Source organism: Oncorhynchus nerka, linkage group LG8 (genome assembly GCF_034236695.1).
Source record: "Oncorhynchus nerka isolate Pitt River linkage group LG8, Oner_Uvic_2.0, whole genome shotgun sequence".
NCBI lineage: Eukaryota > Metazoa > Chordata > Actinopteri > Salmoniformes > Salmonidae > Oncorhynchus > Oncorhynchus nerka.
The window spans coordinates 50108736-50123908 of NC_088403.1; the positions used below are offsets into that span (position 1 = coordinate 50108736).

Below are 15173 nucleotides of genomic sequence, written 5' to 3' on the forward strand. Positions count from 1 at the left end.
CAGACAGACCTCCCCTCCGCCTCGTGTCTTTGGAGGCCAGCCGGCTTATACCGTCCATCGGATACTGGATTCCCGCCGGGTGCAGCGGTCCTGGCAGTATCTGGTGGACTGGGAAGGCTACGGTCCCGAGGAGCGCTCCTGGGTTCCTGCCAAAGACATACTGGACCCTGACCTCATTCGTCAGTTCAGGCTCTCCACCCTGAGAGAGCTGGTAGGAACGTCAGGAGCCGTTCCTAGGGGGGGATTCTGTCAGGATTTGGCCAGGGTTGTTCGGTTTTTGGTCACTAGATGCCCCCATTGTGCCTTTTGACCTTTTGTTTTCCCTTGATCCCCATTATTATTTGCACCTGTGCCTCGTTTCCCCTGATTGTATTTAAACCCTTTGTTTTCCTCAGTCCTTTGCTCTGTGTTTGTATGTTAGCACCCAGCCCTAGTATTCTGTGAACTCTTGTTGATCCCGGTGGACGCTCTTGTGGAATTCTGTTTTTTGTTCTTGTTTATTTATTTTTGAGTATCTTTTGAGGCTTTTTGTGCTATACCTACCACCTTGTGGATTTACCTTTTTTGTCTTGGAGGATTACCTTTGTTCTTGTGGAATTCCTTTTGAGGTTGTGGAGTTACATGTGTTCCTGAAGGACTTCACTTTTTACTTCATTAAATACACCGTCTCAAGTACTGCTGTGTCTGCCTCATCTTCTGGGTTCTGCCGACTATTCGTGGCTCAGTTGGTTAAGTGACTGTTTCTCACTCCGGAGACCCGGGTTCGTAACCGGGTCCTGACATGTATCTTTAAAATGGTGTAAAATACTTGTATGTTTGAGGAATTGTAATTATGGGATTTCTGTTTGTTTTGAATTTGGCATCCTGCACTTTCACTGGCTGTTGTCATATCGATCCCGTTAGCGGGATCTCAGCCCAAAGAGGTTATTAAACCCTTTACAATGATCTGTTTAGTTATTTAGATTTTTATGAATGATCTTTGAAAGACAGGGTCCAGAAAAAGGGACGTTTCTTTTTTTGCTGAGTTTAGATCGCAATATTATTTTTTACAATATCTCTATATTATTTTTGCACTAGTCGGATGTACCTGCACCAAAACTACAGTAATGTTACTTCATAGCTGCTACTCTGTCTTTTTAAATAGTGAGGCAATTTGTTTTCAGCACTTTTATTTCCATGACTGACCAAACTAGTTCTCTTATGCCTCTTTTCCTTCTGCAGCAGAAGTTTCAGGAAGGTAAAAACGTTTTCAGTGTGAACTTAAACGACTAAAACCAGACATAAAATATGTAGAAAATATAATGGAGCAATATATTTTTTGAAAAGATCATCTTTGAGAACTAGCAATCACCTAAATAAAAACGAGACTAAATTCAAAATACAACATGGCCCCCATTGATTTTGTTTTAATCTTTGAGTCACTCAGATGGCATAAAAATGTGGAAAAATGTGTTTAATTGACGAAAATGTTCTCAGCCCCATGGCAAAAATGTGTAGAACTACAGGAAATTAACTTTGAAGCTGCACATTTTATCTGAGCCCCATGACAAAATGTGTAGAATCCTTGGGGAAACACTGCATAGGTATCGTGATAATATCGCATCGTGAGGTCCCTGGCAATTCCCAGCCTTACGTCATATACTAGTGTACGTAGGGATGGGACTGGGTGTGTTACCATAGGACACAGGACCTTAACAAGAGAGTGGCCTACTGCATTACTCAACAAATTCACACACCCAGATATCCGTGTACATCCTCCCAGACATACAATACACACAAAAGCACAGGTCTATTGTGACACTGCGCTCTCCTTATCACCCCATATCTCTCTCTCCTCCTCTTTTCTCCCCCCTTGCCCTTCTCTTGAGCATAGGAATGAAGCTAGTCAGGTCTTTCACCATGACCTCCATGAACAACAAGGTCACACACACACAATTTCCCATCACCATCAGCAACCTCCCACCAAGTGTGTGTACGTGTGTGCTTGCAGAACGGAACTGTGGAGACAAACAAATGGGAAGATGGGAGATGGTTGGAAGAGATTGGACAGAGTGGAGTGAGAGAAGGAGAGATAAGGGGGTGAGACTGATAGGATAACATGGAGAGTTAACTGATAGTGGCGGAGAGAGAGAATGTAGGAGAGAAGGCGAGACAGAGACCGAAGGAGAGAAGGAAAGAAAGGGTGAACGGGCTGTGTGGTAGGTAGCCTAGTGGTTACGAGCGTTGAGCCAGTTACTGAAAGGTCGCCGGTTCAAATCCAACTAGGTTAAAAATCTGTTGATGTGCCCTTGAGTAAGGCACTTATCCAGAGCGACTTACAGGAGCAATTAGGGTTAAGAGTGTTTGCTAAATGACTAAATGGAGAGATAAAGAGCAGGACAGAGTGAGACTTTATTTGTACTTCTTTCATTTGTATTGCTTAGGAAACAGCGCTAAACTAAACACACTTCCTCTCCTGCGGGCAAAAATTCCAAGAAAACCACTCTCTCTCTCCCTCCTTCCCTCCCTCTCCCTCCTTTCTTTCTTTCTTTCTCCTTCCCTCTTTTTCTTTCCCTCTCCCTCATTCTCTCTCAATATTTGTTCCTTTGCAACTTCTGAGTCGGAGTATCACCATGACAAGTGTAGCTCTCCATTCTCCAGCCTGTGTACTAAAGCTAACACTGTTGACTGTCCACAACAGGCAACAAAAAGGCTTTCGAATTCCATCAAAATCAACCACTGACCTAGAATATTACAGCATAGAGGGAATAGAATAGAGCAGAAAGATTACCGAACATTATAGAATACAACTGACAAGCAAAATTATGGTGAATATTATATTATGCATATGATGAAACAAGTGGTTAATTACTACATATAGGGTAGCTGCGTCGGCCTCTCTCTCTGAGATTAGTCAATGGGAGATTAGGCCGCGCAAGCCAGTACTTCAGGGACAGACGCAACACACATGAACAGGTGGACTTTAAAGGTCATAAATGCACACACACACGCACAACATCATTTAGACTGGTAAACTTAGAACACAGGTGACATTACGGTGACACAGAACATGTAATTTCTGGTTTTACTTGTCCCGTTCTGCTGGCCCGTGTGCTTTGCTGTCTCACGTCACTCTCCTACTCTCAACAGTATAGTGGAAAGATCCACTCTGTTGAGCTCTATGATAAAAACCTGAGTGTGTGTGTGTGTGGTAAACCTCCCTCATGTTCCAGTGTGTGTGTGTGTGTGTGGTAAAACTCCCCTGCCTATGCTGTGTTATAGAGGTCGACCAATTATGATTTTTTTAATGCCGATACCGATTATTGGAGGACCAAAAAAAGCCGATACCGATTTAAATCGTCCCATTTTTAAAAATGTATTTGTAATAATGACAATTACAACAATACTGAATGAACACTTATTTTAACTTAATACAATACATCAATAAAATCAATTTACCCTCAAATAAATAATGAAACATGTTCAATTTGGTTTAAATAATGCAAAAACAAATTGTTGGAGAAGAAAGTAAAAGTGCAATATGTGCCATGTAAGAAAGCTAACGTTTAAGTTCCTTGCTCAGAACATGAGAACATATGAAAGCTGTTGGTTCCTTTTAACATGAGTCTTCAATATTCCCAGGTAAGAAGTTTTAGGTTGTACTTATTATAGGAATTACAGGAGTATTTCTCTCTATATGATTTGTATTTCATATACCTTTGACTATTGGATGTTCTTATAGGCACTTTAGTATTGCCAGTGTAACAGAATAGCTTCCATCCCTCTCCTCGCCGCTACCTGGGCTCGAACCAGGAACACATCGATAACAGCCCCCCTCGAAGCAGCGTTACCCATGCAGAGCAAGGGGAACAACTACTCCAAGTCTCAGAGCGAGTGACGTTTGAAACGCTATTAGCACGCACCCCGCTAACTAGCTAGCCATTTCACATCGGTTACACCAGTCTAATCTCGGGAGTTGATAGGCTTGAAGTCATAAACAGCGCAATGCTTGAAGCATTGCGAAGAGCTGCTGGCAGAATACACTTAAGAAAGTGCCATTTGAATGAATGCTTGCGAGCCTGCTGGTGCCTACCATTGCTCAGTCAGACAGCTCTATCAAATCATAGACTTAATTATAACATAATAACACACAGAAATACGAGCCTTAGGTCATTAATATGGTCGAACCCGGAAACGATAATTTCGAAAACAAAACGTTTATTCTTTCAGTGAAATACGGAACCGTTCAGTATTTTCTCTAACGGATGGCATCCCTAAGTCTAAATATTGCTGTCACATTGCACAACCTTCAATGTTATGTCATAATTACGTAAAATTCTGGCAAATTAGTTCGCAATGAGCTATGCGGCCCAAACTGTTGCATATACCCTGACTCCGCGTGCAATGAACGCAAGAGAAGTGACAATTTCATCTGGTTAATATTGCCTACTAACCTAGATTTCTTTTAGCTAAATATGCAGGTTTAAAAATATTTACTTCTGTGTGTTGATTTTAAGAAAGGCATTGATGTTTATGGTTAGGTACATGTTGGAGCAGCAACAGTCCTTTTTTGCGAATACACACCGCAGGACACGCTAGATAAACTAGTAATATCATCAACCATGTGTAGTTATAACTAGTGATGATGATTTATTGTTTTTTATAAGATAAGTTTAATGCTAGCTAGCAACTTACCTTGGCTTCTTACTGCATTCGTGTAACAGGCGGGCTCCTCGTGAGGCAGGTGGTTAGAGCGTTGGACGGAATCCCTGAGCAGACAAGGTAAAAATGTATCGTTCTGCCCCTGAACATGGCAGTTAACCCACCATTCCATGACCGTCATTGAAAATAAAAATGTGTTCTTAACTGACTTGCCTCGTTAAATAAAGGTGTAAAAAAAAAATGTAAAAAAAAGCATCCAAAAATACCGATTTCCGATTTGTTATGAAAACTTGAAATCGGCCCTAATTAAATCGGCCATTCCGATTAATAGGTCAACCTCTACTGTGTTGTGTTCCAGTGTGGACTGAGACCGTATGGTGCCCTGATGTTAACGCGGTGCTGCAGCTTTCATGTTTTGCTGACTGTTGCTGTGTGTGTGGTTAAGATCACCCACTCCCAGGGATTTTGGTTTGAGTTGTGGTCAACCCATGTAGGGGTACATTGACCTACTTCACTAACATTCAACTGGATTCATGACTTCTTGACAATGTGGTGTAATGAGAGATGATGTCACTAAATGGAATGTGGTGCTCACCCAAACACTACTGTGTTCCAACTGCAATCACATTCCCTATAGCAGTGGTTCCCCAACATGTTATAGTCCCGTACCCCTTCAAACATTCAACCTCCAGCTGCATACCCCCTCTAGCACCAGGGTCAGTGCACTCTCAAATGTTTTTTTGCCATCATTGTAAGCCTGCCACAAACACTATACGATACATTTATTAAACATAAGAGTGTGAGTTTAAATCACAACCCGGCTCGTGGGAAGTGACAAAGAGCTCTTATAGGACCAGGGCACAAATAATAATCAATAATTTTGCTCTTTATTTAGCCATCTTACACATAAAACTAACTAGTTACACATTAACTATTTGTTAATCGAAAATAGTAAATAACTCACCACAGGTTAATGAGAAGGATGTGTTTGAAATTATGCACATATCTCTGCAATGTTGGGTTATATTGGAGAGAGTCTCAGTCTTAAATCATTTCCCCACACAGTCTGTGCCTGCATTTATTTTTCATGCTAGTGAGGGGCGAGAATCCACTCTCACATAGGTATGTGGTTGCAAAGGGCATCAGCGTCTTAACAGTGTGATTTGCCAAGGTAGGATACTCTGAGCGCAGTCCAATTCTGAAATCTGGCAGTGGCTTCTGATTAAATTACATTTTCACAGAACCTCTTGTTGTAATTTCGATGAGGCTCTCTTGTTCAGATATCGGCAAGTGGACTGGAGGCAGGGCATGAAAGGGATAACGAATCCAGTTGTTTCATGTACTTTACCGAAATGGATGACGTGCGTAATTGCGCACCCAACTCACTCAGGTGCTTTGCTATATCACATTCGACATTGTCCGTAAACTTGGGTTCATTTGCACGCAAAACATCATACAATGATGGAAAGACCTGTGTGTTGTCCTTGTTAATGCAGAATGCGACGAGCGCCAACTTCTTAATCATAGCCTCAATTTTGTCCCGCACACTGAATATAGTTGCGGAGATCCCCTGTAATCCTAGATTCAGATCATTCAGGCGAGAAAAAACATCACCCAGATAGGCCAGTCGTGTGAGAAAATCGTCATCATGCAAGCGGTCAGACAAGTGAAAATTATGGTCCGTAAAGAAAACGTTAAGCCCGTCTCTCAATTCAACAAGACGTGTCAATACTTTGCCCCTTGATAACCAGCACACTTCTGTATGTTGTAAAAGCGTTACATGGTCGCTGCCCATATCATTGCATAGTGCAGAAAATGCACGAGCGTTCAGTGGCCTTGCTTTAACAAAGTTAACCATTTTCACTGTAGTGTCCAAAACATCTTTCAAGCGGTCAGGCATTCTCTTGGCAGCAAGAGCCTCTCGGTGGATGCTGAGGTGTACCCAAGTGGCGTCTTGCGCGCACCCCTGGGGGTAAGCGTTCCACAGTTTGGGAATACCTGCCCTATATAGTACACTACTTTTGACCAGGGCCCATAGGGAATAGGATGCCATTAGGGATGCACACCACTGTGTACTTTACAAGAGACTCAGACCAACAACAGGGAGCTTTAAATAAAAAAATAAAAACATCCTTGACAGGGTTTCATACAAGATAGTAACATGCGTATCTGTACCGTGAGATCCCTGGTTGAGTAGAGTGCTGTAGCTACTAGGTAGCTACTGAGTTGTGGAAAGCAATATCCAGTATCATTTGTAGATGGCAATAGGACAGATGTGTTGTTTCCTGTTAGGGCTTGAACATGACTAAAACAGGAAGAGGTTGAGCTGGGTTCGGTTCTGCTACATTAGAAATATATAGTGACTATATAATGTATTTATATTGTATTTTAGATTTATAAAACAGTGGAACTTCCAGGCTAATTCTGCCATAGACACGATTAGGACATTCATTGTTTTAAGAGAACTGCAACACTGCCAACAGTAATCAGTACTATATCTAGATTAGAGGTAAATCCATTACAGAGCTCACATTTTACCCAATATAGGCTGTGTATAATCTGCGGTGGGCTGTTGAGCGTGGTGTACAGGCCTGGCACATGGGGGAGAATACATTACAGTAGATCACAGCGGGATATAAATGGGTAGAACTAGACAGAGGATTACAAACAGTCTAATCTCCAGCTCTCTTCTGTTGACTTGAACCATTTCTGAGCCAGTAACAACCACTGGATCTGGTCCCCAAGGATCTCCAGGACCAGACGTCTATAGCCATGTGAGTGACATGGAAATGTTGGCCTTAGAAATAGAAACCAAAAGTACAGTCGAATCCAGATTCTACATGTGAAGGAACGCATGCACTAAATTAGAGAAACTAGCCTAACATTTGACAGTGGAAGAATGTGGAGCCGTTATCAAAACGGATCGTGTCACGCAATATCTGTAGCAGCATTCATTTCATAACAACCTGTTTCGGTATGATCCATGAGAAGGCAGGGAGTGATGCATGTGATTCAATAGGTGAGCTGTACAATATTCAAAACCTCCTGTAACACTTTATTTGACCGTTTCGGAAATACCTTTTGAATTGTGTCGCGTTGAGTATTGGTAACATCTCTGTATGTTTTTAGTGTCAAAATGTCACCAAAGGAAAACTGATTGTAATGACATATCTAGTCAGATGCTGTAGTCTGCAAGTCTTACACTACCATGTAAAAAAGTAGGGTATTTTTTTAATACCAAACGCAGTACACATGCTGTGCACTGATGGCAGTCATCATACAACAAGTACAAAAGGAGAGTTAAAATACTGGGAGCATATAAATAAGCGTCGCTATGGTTACAGGTCAGGGATGAAATGACAGAGTAGACTTGTTCAGTCTGTTAGTCTGAGTATTCTGTCCTGTAATCCAGGGGAACCATGGGTTATGGGCTAGTCCTGTTATGTAAAACTGTCTCTAAATGGAACGCCGCTGGTGACTGTCAGGGCACTATGCGTGTGTGTATGAGAGAGAGAGAGCGAGAGAGGGTGTGTGTGTGTATTGGGTGGCAGATCTAATATAACTCCAACAATGAGAGCCATTCTTTCTGGTGGGGGGTGCAGAGGGAGGGGGAGATGGATTAAATACTACCTCGGCTCAACTTCCCTCTATCCCTCACATCTCTTGAGGCACTTACCACAGGATGAGCAGCCACCACAGCACAGTGAGGCAAGGCCAGATCTATCTCTCTCTGTGTGAGTGAGTGAGTGTGTGTGAGAGAGAGGGTGAGGGAGAGAGAGTTAGATTTGGGTAAATGGTTCTTATTGTTCCCCTCCCTCCCAAGTGTGTGTCCCCCGAGCAAGCAGGAATTCCACACGTGGCATGGGGCTTTCAAAGGACCTGCCAACATGCCATGTCACCCTCAGGCTTGCCAGGAAGCAGAGTAGCGTTACAAAGTGTTACTGGGCAGCGACATGCTACTGGCATGTATACCGGCTAGACCAGGTTATACCAAATGGGCAGTGACCTCAATTCTTGCACTGTTTTACCTAATTTCTTGCACTGTTTTGTGTCTCACTAGTCTGAGTTTTTGTGCCACCTCTTTAGGGAGATAAAATATGATTTGTTGAAATGAAAAGGTTGAAAAGTATCAGATCCGGTGTCAGTGGTTGGGGGCAACTCACAGTGGGTAGGGGCTAGATGTCGGTTTAGCATTGGTAGTTTATTTCAAATGATCAAGGATAGAGGGGCAAGTAGCGACATTGTGATGAGAAGGTTAATAGAGTCAGGTCTTACTGGAACATGTTGGCATGGCCTACAGGGTGATTTGATTCCAATCAGACTTTTTAGGGGGGAAAAAAACATGATTCACTCCTTGGTAAACACATGCACTCATTCCATCCATCCAACTGAATTTGAAATAACCTTTCTCCAGGTGCTGTAGTTGAAACACACAGACATGAGGTGGAACCACACGGTTGTTTGCTTCAGGAAGGGACACGTGTGCAGTCGTCATCTAAATCATTTACAGTATGAGCTCCCATTAAACAACACATTAAATGATCACACTCTAGATCGGTGGTTCCCAAATCTGGGGTCGGAACCCCATGTGGGGTCACCAAAAGTTGAAATGGGGTCCCCTGAGAAAATCTGTAATCTCTTCAAATGGTTATAGAATAGAACTTTCTTAGTTTCAACTACTATTAGGATGCACATTCATGTTGTTATGTGTTGCAAACACCCAGCAACTCGGGAATATCATTTTTCAAAGGGGGGGGTCTCCTGCATTTTCTAGTGTCAATTTGCAGTCATGTGCTGTTAAAGTTTGGGAAGCTCTCCCATGGACTCAATGAACCCTTGAGGCTGTACTAAGAGCATACATACCACACACAAAACACACACACACTTTCATGATTAAAGACTCATTTTGTAATTGTAACAACATACAAGAACTCAAGTCCTTTTGTTCACCTGACCTAGAATTCCTCAAAACAAATGCAACCTGTATGATCTCCCAAGAGAACTCCCTCGGTTATAGTCACAGCCATGTACAGTTGAAGTCAGAAGTTTACATACACTTAGGTTGGAGTCATTAAAACTCGTTTTTCAACCACTCCACAAATTTCTTGTTAACAAACTATAGTTTTGGCAAGTCAGTTAGGACATCTACTTTGTGTATGACAAGTGATTTTTCCAACAAATGATTAGACAGATTATTTCACTGTATCACAATTCCAGTAGGTCAGAAGTTTACATACACTAAGTTGACTGTGCCTTTAAACAGCTTGGAAAATTCCAGAAAATGATGTTACGGCTTTAGAATCAATTGTAGGTGTATCTGTGGATGCATTTCAAGACCTACCTTCAAACTCAGTGCCTCTTCGTTTGACATCATGGGAAAATCAAAAGAAATCAGCCAAGACCTCAGAAAACAAATGTAGACCTCCACAAGTCTGGTACATCCTTGGGAGCAATTTCCAAATGCCTGAAGGTACCACGTTCATCTGTACAAACAATAGTACGGAAGTATAAACACGATGGGACCACGCAGACGTCATACCACTCAGGAAGGAGACGTGTTCTGTCTCCTAGAGATTAACTTCTTTGGTGCGAAAAGTGCAAATCAATCCCAGAACAACAGCAAAGGCCCAGTTGAAGATGCTGGATGAAACAGGTACAAAAGCATCAATATCCACAGTAAAACAAGTCCTATACCGACAAAACCTGAAAGGCTGCTCAGCATGGTAGAAGCCACTGCTCCAAAACCGCCATAAAAAAGCCAGACTACGGTTTGCAACTGCACATGGGGACAAAGATCGTACATTCTGGAGAAATGTCCTCTGGTCTGATTGAAAACAAAAATATAACTGTTTGGCCATAATGTTCATCGTTATGTTTGGAGGAAAAAGGAGGAGGCTTGCAAGCCGAAGAACACCATCCCAACCGGGAAGCACGGGGGTGGCAGCATCATGTTGTGGGGGTGATTTGCTGCAGGAGGGACTGGTGCACTTCACAATATTAATGGCATCGTGAGGAAGGAAAATTTGGTGGATATATTGAAGCAACATCTCAAGACATCAGTCAGGAAGTTAAAGCTTGGTCGCAAATGGGTCTTCCAAATGGACAATGACCCCAAGCATACTTCAAAAGTTGTGGCAAAATGGCTTAACTTGTTGAGTGTAGGGGGCAGTATTTAGATTTTTTGGATGAAAAACGTACCCATTTGAAACGGCCTATTTCTCAGGCCTAGAAACTAGAATATACAAAACTCTAGTTTCCAAAACGGCCAAAATATTGTCTGAGTATAACAGAACTGATATTGCAGGCAAAAACCTGAGGAAAATCAAACCAGGAAGTGGCTTCTATTTTGAAAGCTCCATGTTCCATAGCCTGCCTTCGTTCCATTTAAAGGGATATCAACCAGATTCCTTTTCCTATCACTTCCTCAAGGTGTCAACAGTCTTTAGACATAGTTTCAGGCTTTTATTTTGAAAAATGAGCGAGAAAGATAACATTGCGTCAGTGGATAGCTGGGTGTTCGCATGAGTTTTGCTTGCGCAACAGAGTGGGGCAGCCATTGTCTCTCCCTCTCCTATTGAAAAAGCGATTGTCCCAATTGATATATTATCGATTATATATTTTAAAAACAACCTGAGGATTGATTATAAAAAACGTTTGACATGTTACTGTGGACATTACGGATACTATTTGGAATTTTCGTCGGCGATGTCGTGACCGCTCAAGCCTGTGGATTCCAAGACAGCCATCAAGAAACTTCACTGGACTTTACACAAACTGGAAACCATATATCATGAGGCTGCATGTATTGTAGCTGGGGATTTTAACAAAACTAATCTGAGAACAAGGCTACCTAAATTCTATCAGCATATCGATTGCAGTACACAAGCGAGTAACCCAGTCGACCACCGTCCATTTGTCAAATCTGACCATGATTCTATCTTGTTGCTCCCCTCTTATAGGCAGAAACTAAAAACAGGATGCACCCATGCTTAGGTCTATCCAACGCTGGTCTGACCAATCGGATTCCACGCTTCACGATTGTTGTTTCGATCGCATGGACTGGGATATGTTCCGGGTAGCCTCAGACAATAACATTGACGTATACGCTGACTTGGTGAGCAGGTTTATAAGGAAGTGTATAGGAGATGTTGTACTCACAGAAACTATTAAAACCTACCCTAACCAGAAACCGGAGATTGATGGCAGCATTCGCGCAAAACTGAAAGCATGTACCACCGCATTTAATCATGGCAAGGCGACTAGAAACATGGCCGAATACAAACAGTTATTCCCTCCGTAAGGTAATCAAACAAGCAAAGCGTCAGTATAGAGACAAAGTGGAGTCGCAATTCAACGGCTCAAACACAAGACATATGTGATAGGGTCTAAAGACAATCAAGGATTACTAAAAGAAAACTAGCCCCGTCGCAGACACCGACGTCTTGCTCCCAGACAAATGAAACAACTTCTTTGCGCGCTTTGAGGACAATATAGTGCCACCGACACGGCCCACTACCAAAGACTGTAGGCTCTCCTTCTCCATGGCCGACGTGAGTAAAACATTTAAACGTTTTAACCCTCGCAAGGCCACCGGCCCAGACGGCATCCCTAGCCGCGTCCTCAGAGCATGTGCAGACCAGCCGTCTGATGTGTTAACGGACATATTCAATCAATCCCTATTCCATTCTGCTGTCCCCAAGAAAGCTAAGGTAACTGAACTAAATGACTATCGCACCATAGCACTCACTTCTGTCATCATGTAGTGCTTTGAGAGGCTAAAGGATCAAATCACCTCCACCCTACCTGTTACCCTAGACCCAGTCCAATTTGCTTACCACCCCAATATATCCACAGACAATGCAATCGCCATCACACTGCTATATCCCATCTGGAACAGAGGAATACCTATGTAAGAATGCTTTTCCTATGACTACAGCTCAGCATTCAACACCATAGTGCCCTCCAAACTCATCATTAAGATTGAGACCCTGGGTCCCGACCCCGCCCTGTGCAACTGGGTCCTGGACTTCCTGACGGGCCGCCCCCAAGTGGTAAAGGTAGGAAAAAACATCTCCACTTCGCTGATCCTGAACACTGGGGCCCCACAAGGGTGCGTTCTCAGCCCTCTCCTGTGCTCCCTGTTCACCCATGACTGCGTGGCCATGCATGCCTCCAACTCAAGTTTGCAGACGACACAATGGGGAGGAGGTGAGGGCCCTCGGAGTGTGGTGTCAGGAAAATAACCTCTCAATGTCAGCAAATCAAAAGAGATGATTGTGGACTTCAGGAAACCGCAGAGGGAGCAGCCCCTATCCACATCAACGGGACATCAGTGGAGAAGGTGGAAAGTTCCTCGGTGTACATATCAACAACAAACTGAAATGGTCCACACACATAGACAGTGTGGTGAAGAAGGCGCAAGCCACTACCTGTTCACCCCGCTTCCATCCAGAAGGCGAGGTCAGTACAGGTGCATCAAAGCTGGGAGCGAGAGACTGAAAAACAGCTTATATTTCAAGGCCATCAGATTGTTATACAGCCACCACTAGCACAGAGGTGGCTGCATACCTACCGACTTGATATCATTGGCCACTTTAATTAATGGAACACTAGTCACTTGAATAATGCCACTTTAAGAATGTTTACATATCTCACATTACTCATCTCATATGTATATACTGTATCCTTCACTATATATTCTTTACCATATATTGCATCTTAGCTGCTCTGTCACTGCTCATCCATATATTTAATACTCATATATTCTCATCCCATTCCTTTACTAGATTGTGTGTATGAGGTTTTGTTGTGGAATTGTTAGATATTACCTGTTAGATACTGCTGCACTGTCGGATCTAGAAGCATAAGCATTTAGCCACACTGGATTCGAACCAATGCATGCTGTATTCTGTTATGTGAACGATGGGCTGAGCCTTGGATACAGCCAGTATTGCGCCAAACGCGCATCACTCGTTCGTTACAGCCAGTAGTGATCCAAACCCCCCCACCCCACTTTTCGCATCGGATCTACACAAATCATCTATTTTGGATTCAAAACGGTGAATTTCGCCGAAAAGTGACTAGTTTGCATCTCACACACACACACACACACACACACACACACACACACACACACACACACACACACGAGCCTGCCAGAAAATAAATTCCCCACAATTACCATGGAGTTAGTTGACCAAACATTTTTAGGCCTAAATAAATGCACAGACGAAACTATTCATTGCTTCCAAACCGCGCCGTAGTCTAAGGATCAATCTGTACTTTTGGGTACTCCACAACATCTCATTCTATCTCTCTTTCATTAATTCTCTCTATCCTAGTTTCTTTCCTCTCTTCTCAATAAGAGGGGGACTCATCGTTCTGGGATGGAGCAGGACAATGTGAAAAAAGAGGAGCGAGAGAGATGGGGGGGGAGAAGCGAAAGAAAGAGATCGTGAGAGGAAAGAAAGACAGTGAGGAGAGAAATAGAGATCGAGAGACAGGAGAGAGTAAGTTAGAGGGAAAGGGAGAAAGAGAGAGTGTGAGTGAGTGACTGAGTGAGAGAGTAAGTTGGAGAAAGACAGGAGAGTGTAAGTTCGAGAGAGAGACACCACGGCAGAAACACCCGAACAAAAGGGTCATTTATTGGAGGAAGAAAAAGGGGGAGGCGGAATAGACTGGAGGGATGAAGGGAGGAGGGGACACTGCACAGAGGCATTTGATTTGGGAGCAGTTTGCGGTAGTGAAACACTGGCCCCCTCTCAACATTCCCAGCCAACGTGTAACATTCTGCCCCACGCTGCCTCGCTGACGCGACCATGCTAACACGCACAGCCAGAGATTTCCCCAAAATACCTACTGTGGAGGCTAGCTAACGGTGGTAACGTTCTCCATAAAGGCCCACTGTTTGAAAGCTAGCAAGCCTAGCGCGACTCAGCACTTCACTATCCAATCTGGTTTATAAATCCCCACTCAGGGTTTAACTGGGGTCTATTTAAATAGCAGACAGACTTCTCTAACGAGCCAATTCTGGCTAAGTCAGGGAAGACAGTGGCTTCGCTCAAAGAACATTTGTCTCCTACTCAGAAATTGAGCTAAGTGCAAGGCTAGGATAGGAGTTATAAGCTACATCTATTTATTTTACCTTTATTTAACTAGGCAAGTCAGTTAAGAACAAATTCTTATTTTCAATGACAGCTTAGGAACAGTGGGTTAACTGCCTGTTCAGGGGCAGAACGACAGATTTGTACCTTGTCAGCTCGGGGATTTGAACTTGCAACCTTTCGGTTACTAGTCCAATGCTCTAACCACTAGGCTACCCTGCCGTTCCCATGTCAGCTGGTGATATTGAGTGTGAGTCCAACTATTTACTTTTTTCCACATTTCCATTTTGAAGCCATTTCCTGCTAATAAACTTGCATAAATATGTACTAAGATAAAAACCGTATGTACTTAGCTAAAGATAGCAGACTCACCATATCTCTTCTCATTTAGGCGTAAATAGACAGTAACAAAGACCTGATTGGTGTGTG

General features: G+C 43.0%; 1 protein-coding gene across 1 annotated transcript in view; it reads right to left on the bottom strand.

Annotated features, from left to right (window-relative positions):
- LOC115133536 (insulin receptor substrate 1-B-like) overlaps nucleotides 1-15173 on the bottom strand; it is a 91758-nt gene that overhangs the window by 32855 nt on the left and 43730 nt on the right.